Source organism: Tyto alba, unplaced genomic scaffold (genome assembly GCF_018691265.1).
Source record: "Tyto alba isolate M040663 unplaced genomic scaffold, T.alba_DEE_v4.0 Super-Scaffold_41, whole genome shotgun sequence".
NCBI classification, from domain to species: domain Eukaryota; kingdom Metazoa; phylum Chordata; class Aves; order Strigiformes; family Tytonidae; genus Tyto; species Tyto alba.
In genome coordinates this window covers 5,828,899-5,837,142 of record NW_024881317.1, presented here as the reverse complement: position 1 = coordinate 5,837,142, position 8,244 = coordinate 5,828,899, and the positions used below count along the sequence as shown (strand labels likewise).

The 8,244-nt window shown below is 38.7% G+C and overlaps 1 long non-coding RNA gene across 2 annotated transcripts in view; it reads right to left on the bottom strand.

The window, feature by feature from the left end:
* Window positions 1–219: 219 nt before the first annotated feature.
* The window catches only part of LOC116961920, a 34,314-nt gene continuing 26,289 nt past the window's right edge, over window positions 220–8,244 (bottom strand). For both annotated transcript variants that reach the window (XR_004407241.2, XR_004407240.2), the window contains one exon: window positions 220–7,824. This is a non-coding gene — a long non-coding RNA (uncharacterized LOC116961920). The remainder of the gene's footprint in view (window positions 7,825–8,244) is intronic.

The window sequence follows — 8,244 nt, the reverse complement described above, 5'->3', positions numbered from 1 at the left end:
ATGGACCACTCGGTGGATGAGGAATTGGCTGGTTGGTTGCACTCAGAGAGTTGAGGTCAACACATCAATGTCCAAGTGCTGAGCAGCAGTGAGTGGTGTTCCTCAGGGGTCGGTGTTGGGACCAGCACTGTTTAACATATTAGTTGGTGACATGGACAGTGGGATCAAGTGAACCCTCAGCAAGTTCACCCACAACACCAGGCTGTGTGGTGTGGTTGACATGCTGGAGGGAAGGGATGCCATCCAGAGGGACCTGAACAGGCTGGAGAGATGGGCCCGTGCAAACTTCAAGTTTTTCAACAAGGCCAAGTGCAAGGTCCTGCACATGGGTCAAGGAAATCCCAAGCACAGACACAGGCTAGGTGATTAGTGGATTTAGACAAATTCCCTGTTTTCTCATTTTGAATATTAAGATCAGTTTTGATTCCACTATCCCAAAACACTTTAAAAATAGTCAACTGAGGGAGGAAAAGTATAGTGTATAGTGGTGAATGATACTTCAGTGCATGTGTTTAAAATGTCCTATAAATCCAGAATAACCAAAATCATGATGTCGTAACAAGATTACTTTAAAAGACCAATTATTTACCATCGTTGAAGACAAAAAGGTAGTCTGTACAGATTACTTGTGGGAATCTTTATTTCCAATATTGAAGGATATTCTAGATTAGCAGAAATCAAGAAAGAATTAAGCATATATATATATTAAAAATTGGTCTTTGATCTCATGTAAAATGTAGAAGGCAGAAAACTGTATTAGAATAGTCCCTGAGCAAGAACCGTTATCTAAACATCAAGTGCAAATATATAGCAATCAGAAGACTTTTTCCAAGATATGAAAAACATCCACTAGCAGCAGGAAGTAGAAATATTTGAATGCTTCTCTTGAAGCCCTCAAAACTAAATCTTGATGCCTCTAAGGCAGGCTCCAGCAGCATCGTCCTTCCAGGAGCTCTGATCAGTCAGTCTCCTTATCTCAATATCTGCACAGTCCAAGCAGGGACACGCTGAATATTAGCATCTTTCTGAAGCTGCTTAATGTATTAGGCTCTTTTTTAGCCTGTTGGTATCCTGACTTCTCTTGTATAATGTAACAGGGAAAAGTGTAGCCTTTTTCCTTATTAATATAGAGCATGCAAGTATCCACATATGAAGACTAGCAAAATGCTGCCTGTTATAAAACAGCAAATATTTTGTATAGTGGGAAAATTCTGTGACCTGCCTATTAAATGAGAAGCAGAGTTTCTTATGTATGGCCCCAGTGAACTCATCCCACTTTGTGCATATTGGATCTTTGCAAATCTCAGGAGTTTTGTGTTTAGCAAAGCAGATGTGCAAATGGAGATCCTGGTGACCTCACCTCTGAGAATTAGGCCTTTGACACACATTACTCTCCTGCTGACAGCAAGAGAAGTGTGGATCAGTTGGCATTTCACACCTGCAACTAATGTAGAAGTTGTAAGGATACAACTGATCATTAGGAATAGAAGGGATGCTTTGGACATGAACCAGCTATATTTAACAGGAAAGGTGCAAATCCACATTACGACTCAGGATATGTATTAGTTGTAACCATTCTTTAACCTGGAAAGAAGGAATTATATCCAAGGGAACTTGCCTCAAAGAGTTTTTCTTTCCTCTGGCAGAAGTGATGATTAGGCTACAATTGGCCATGGGTTTTATCTGTAGTTGGGGAATGTACGTTTTAGTTTGTACAGCTTCAGCTGGTAGGCCAGTCTCAGTTCAAGATCCTGATCTACTATAAATATATCTTCACAGTAAATAGAACAATGAACTTGGAGTAAAACCGAGGACCTCACTCAGCTCCTTTGGCCTGGACTGAGCTGACTGGTAAATCTGGGTGGGGATGAGATCTCTCTGAACATCCCAAGTTCTCCTTCTCTCTTCTATCTTGGAAAGTCTGTGCCTCCAGACAGGCTCCTGGAGCCAGGAATTACAACAGTTTTTCACCCACTGTTTTCTTGTAGGTAACAGATGCTCTGTGCTGCCTCTTGGGCCTTTTTGGCTTCTACTAATGCTGCAGCATGTATTATCCTGATCAGGGCTCTCTTCACTAAATCAGATCTATCAACAGCAAAGCAGTTGGTGTTAGATGTTTGTCTGCTGCCCCATCTAGGACAAACAAACCTTGTTGGGTGGATAGAAAGGTACCATCATCAAAGGATTGCAAGACATCCACTTGCTTTAGTGCTGGGAGTTCCTCTCCACTTGATGGTGTTCAAAGGTTTCTTTCTCAGTGTCTAACAGGTGGCTGCTCTAATGCTTCCCAGCCTACAGGCTGATACCTCATGGCTTTTTTTCCTGGCTGAGAAATGTCTACAGATGGAAATGAGCGGTTTTGTCTCCTCCCGCCAAGCGTAGAGGGTAGGAACAGGTTGCACAGGCACATCTCTCCTTGAAAAGTCGGGGAGGACTACCACCACCAAAATGGGCCCCTGGGCAGTTACGTGACATTTGGCTTGAGAAAGGAAACCGGTTTGTCACCTCATTGCTTAATGGTATGATCTCAAGACAGAGCTAGGTATACCTCTGGGTGCAAGAGATAACATTACACTATTAACACTGTACTCTTCGTGTTCTGAAGATATTCTTGCTTCCAACCTCATAGTGTGAGACAATATTAAAAATGTGGTGGGATTCTCTGTTCCATCAATACTAATTTATAGGTTCTCCTACCAAAGAAAACAAAGCCTCACTCCATATTCTTCCTTGTAATTTCTGTTAGAAGATACAACAGCTCCAAATTAGATGTCATAATCCATGACCCCTTGGCCTGAGAACTGTATGTACATGTAGGAAAGGTGTTCCTACCCAGAATAATGTAAGCTATAGATGAAGGATGTGTGAACACTTTTTTGTAACTTGATTGTATCTATATACTCTGCAAAATGTATTTTGGATGTAGTTAAGAATAGTAGTACATATGATTCAAAGTAATCAGGTAAATTAAAACATGTAGGAAAGGCACAGAAGAGACAATGGAAGGTATAGGTAAAAGCAGGAAAAAAAAAAGAAAGAGAACAGATGTGGAGACAGCAGCTAAAACAATAACGGGTGTGACAGGCAGGATCAGGTAAGACAAATCCAAATAATTTATAAGATGCAAAGATGCCTCTCTGGCATTGTACCTTTAGTGTTTCTCCACAGTGATGTTATAGTGCTTTGTTTTGATGCAGATGAAGCACTGAAGTTCTGATTTTTTTTTTCCCCCCTGTGTAAGGTGTCCTTTATGCTGTGATGAGATCACTGGTGTATTAGTTCATTTTAATCTTTTCAGAAAGAATCCAGGAACTGTGGTAAGGTCATGGCTGCAGTAATGTCTAAAAGGATGGCTTTATGGAGGAAAGTAGAAATTTTCCTCTCATTTAATGAAACTGTAATAGAATTTGTGGCTCTCAAGTGTTTTGGACAAGTTAAGGTTTATTTTTCTGTTGCATGTTTTTTTGCAAAAGACAACCTGCTTCATGTTCTTTATTTTCTAAATATTGCATAAATCCAACAAAACTTGCAGACAAAGCACCCTGCTAGAGCAGTGCTCCATTTAACCAATCATCTAGAAGCATCTTTACCCATGATACCTTCTCAGTTATACAGTCAAGAGAAGGGTAAAAATAGTCAGACTCCTCTGATAACCTGAATGTCCCCACATTAGACCTTCTGTACCATCCAGAAGGTACATGCCTCACTAAGAACATCCTAGTTCCCATCTCTTTCAAGGGGAAAAATCTTTGGGGCGTCCCCCAGGGCCATGGTATCAGTTTAATATGACATATTGGTGCCTCATTGATCAGTGGAGTAATGTCAGGCACAAATTTAGACTGTGTCATTTCAGGCAATGACAGTGACTTGGAAGTGCCAAACTTTCACTGTTATTCTGATTTTACCTCCACTCTCTGTTCGTTAAGTGAACTGACAAGACTTAATGATATGATTCTGAAAAGTCTCTGGATGAATTTAGTACTGGAAAGAAATATGTAGACAGATGGAATCATATGCCTCACTTTACCATGGCTTATATATTGTATTTTAATGTGGTTCTAATGAATTTAAAAATTACTCTTCAGTGTGCTTGCTGCCTAGCTCAGAAGGGCTATTTTGAGTTTGATGTCTTCCTGGAATCTTGAGATAATTCCCTCTGGATTTGTTTGGTAAACAACAAAGTGGTGATAACAAATACCCTGCTTTAATCCAGTGCTATGGTTTCCCCCTCTTTGCAATGTGGATTTGTGCATACAAACAGTTACACTGCTCCTAGTTTAATAATTTTAGAGCATTAGTGACACGCGGCATAAAACCAGTTCTTCTTTCATATCTAGAGACCAAACATCTTGGATGATCTGTGTGACAGAGCAGATGTCTCAGGTTTAGTATTGCTCAAATAGTTGAAGAGCTTTAGTTGCCCAGAGAGGAGTGGGAGATTAATGGCATTCATTGATAGTGATAGGGAACTGCACGCTCTAAATCCCACTGCAAGCAAAGAGCCCACCTCTACATACTACTAATATACATAACTATAGAAAGCCTTCCTATTTAAAAAGACTAATTAATAATGCTTAGTAGTCTGGATTTCTAAGTATGAATTGTCAGGGATTTCGGCAGGCTTAGGGAGGTGGGGAAATGCGTTAACATTGCATTGTTTAAAATTACAGGGTTTAAAATTGTTTAAAACGATAAGCAGATAGGGTTACCACACCAGATTTGAGACATTTGTTCTCTTTTATTTGTACTAAAATTTCGGCTTGATCTCACATTGTCATTCTACCCAGACTGCTTTCCAGACGAGCTAATTTGTCTACCTGTGTTCCATTTTAGGCCTTGGTTTTAATTTGAGGATGATTCCTGATAATACTGAAGACTGCATAGGACATCCATTAAAAGTCTACACAGCAATTGAAATGGAAAATTCCAAAAGAAACCCTATTAGAGTTTTTCTCCATCAAATCAACATTACAGACTTCTTATGCATTTCTTAATTAGACATTGATATTAACTGGACTGTTGCATGATTTAAATCTAGCTCTTAATCTCAGCTATTCTATGCTGCTGTAGTTTTTATGACATCCAACTAGCGACTGCTTTATGCATTAATCTATCTGGAAAACCACCTTCACATTTTTTTTGTCTTTTTTTAGAAGAATAAAGGCCCCAAGAAGGAAATGAAAGCTTTTGGGTTCAGCCATTAGTAATTTTCTGCTTAGTATTTGAAAAATTGCTTATTTTAATTGCTTCATAGAAGAAAAAGATATCAAAGCTAACGTTCTTTCTCTCCAAACTTTGTAATTATTTCTCTCAGACTCCTATTTGAAATGCCTTGAAAGGATTTTCATTGAAATGTAGATTTCTTCTCTTTCAAAAGTACTTTTATTCCCCCGTGCTTCTTTCCCTTTTTTCATAGTGACTTCCTCTCCAGATTTAGAGTAAAATACATAGACTCCAATCTCTGGACACTGTAGCATGTGTCACACAGACGTCCCTTAAGCGCCATCTTCTTTAAAACTAACCTTCCCATGGCCTAGACACTGTGCTGACAATTGCCCATAGATCTTGGACAGCCTGGTATCCTTGGGCTTCCTCCACAGACAGTGAATGGAGTCATAGGTGTTATAGGGATTTGCTATATCAGTCATACTCATTCTGAAAATTGCTGTGTGATTTGTTTATTAATATCGCCACCAAAATCAGGGGAGCCTAATGGGAAAGTTTTATAGATGTTAGTAAGCATGTTAGTGAACTGAAGTTAGGGGCTTGTGATAAAGTCTAGGGCTGGATAAGCTTTGTATAGTTTTGTGTTCTGTTTCCAGCACTATAAATCCTGAATTTCTCAATCCAGGAAGGAATCTGCTAACCAAACCCTGTAGTTAGTTCTGCATTGTATTTAAACATCAGTAGCACGAAGCTTTAGGATCGTGTTGGCCCCATCAGTAATCCTTGATACCAACAGAGCAATAGTAGTAAGAAGTTCTTTATTTCACCTATACATTCTCAAGGAACATTATTTACTAATAGATTATGATCTGGTCAAAATGATCTATACATTCATTACATCTAGAGTAGGCTTTCATAACTCACAGTATCTAAGAATGAGGCAAAACTTGCATTTGTTTATAGTGCAGCAATTCTGCTCAGCAAAAAAAGGTGCAGAGAAAATACTGTCCTAAGCACCTTGTGATCTGCTCTGAGTCTCAGGTGATTTCTCATGCCAGCTCAAAAACATCTTTAAGAGCCTTAGAAAAGTGGGGACCTGGCTGCCTCAGAGACTCCTCAAAATATAGCTGTTCTCTCTGCAAATAAGTGGCCCCGCAAGCCTCGTGCAGTCATGGCTAAGGTTATCTCATAGGGGGAATCTTCAGAGTGGAACAAAACATTTTGAGAAGATTGAAATGAAGCTAAAGCATTCTCAGTATCAGATTTTACATGCATATTTTTTTTTTTTTTGCAATAACACAAAAGGAAGAAAGAGAACAAGAAAATGAGTTAGAGGAAGATGGAGAGATGGTCTATTAAGCAAAGCTACCTTTTTACTCTCTGAATTTACAGTCCTGATAGACATCTTTATTCAAAATTACTCATTTTTTATATTCAGATACTACAATTTTCAATACTAGGTCCTAGATTTGTCCGGACAGATTACCTTCTTATTCCCACAATGAAACTTAATTATCCTTTTTATGTCTTCAGATACTTTCAGTCATTTCGTGAACTGTTTCTGGGGACAGAGAGCAGCTGATGGGTCAGTAAAGAAAGTCCTGTGCATCCGTGTTGGCAACACATTTTTGAAGGTAGAAGCCCTTTGGCCCCAGGTCTCCTTAGAAAGATTTTGAGCACTAGTACATGTAATTTACTCAGATCTACTTTTGCTAAGATTTTGACTAGGCAGAGACTCATCATTTTCTCAGCACCTTTCTGTATATTACTTGGAAGCATCTAAATGTGAGTAACTCACCTGGAATCTGTAGAAGGATATTTGAATGACTCATCTCTGAGACAAGAATAACCCCTCGTGAAATCCAAGATGAAATGACTGCATGGTTTAACACACACCTTCCTGTATCACTGCTGTTGCAGCAGGAAGGAATGTGTCTGAGCAGTTAAAGTCCAAATGACTAAATAAATAGGTTCAAAGCAGCAGTAGTAGCACAGAGGGCTGTATAAGTTGCCAGTATTGAGTACTTACTAGATTTCAGGACACTTCGTCTGTAAAGAAATCTATAGCACAAATTATCCATTATCACTACTTTCTGTGTCTGAGAAAAACTAACAAAGAGTAGTCAACATAGAAAGGTTGCATAAGATAACCCAAAACCTGCAAGTACTAAAGAGAACATTATAACGAGTATCCGTTCAGTCTTTAAGAGTTATTTTTTAGCTCTTATTATTATTGTAAAAGTCTCAGTTGTTCAAATAAGAAAGTAAATAAGTGTTACAATAAATTAAAATATAAATAGGTTTAAGAAAATCACCCAATTCACCAGAAAGCAGAGAGATAGCACAACTGGTGTGTATTATAGAATCCTTTATAAATGGAATGCTAAATCCCAAAGGGCTGACCTGGTAAAGTAATTTTAATATATAAATAGAGCAGATGTTGCTGTGGTACACAAGTACACTTTATGGGATTGAACAAGTAGTGGTCAAATGCAGTTTCATATCTAGGCTGGGATTAACAACAGGTTTTGTACAAACTTTATACACTGTATAAAAACAAAATTAAACAAAAATCCACTTACCCTAAAATAGTATTCATATTCCAGTCACACTTTTGCATGAAAGTTGTTTCTTCCAAATCCAACTTGTGACCCCAGCCTGAAAGCAGGGAACAGAATGGCACAGTATCACTGGGATCATATAGTCTGTCATACCAAAACCAGAGTTTGAGACAGCACTGCGAATGAAACACACATTTCTCCATCACACCCAACCTACATTTTTTCCTGATGAATTTATCACTCTTAATAATTTCCACTAGCCTGAGAGAACAGATAATCTGTTTTCTATAAATACAATAAATAGTACTTCAAAGGGCATGGCATTTATTCAATTCATCATTTCAGTGATTCAAAATAAATGTAAAGATAAAAGATATCTAAAGCAACAAGCAGCAGGATCCCAGGATTCAGGGTCTCAAGCGGAGTCCCCATTTTTGCTGTTGCTGATTCTGCCATGTTAGACCAGTAACTTCAGCCTTCAGTCTGGGTGCATTTGTCTGCCTCCATAAAGCAGATA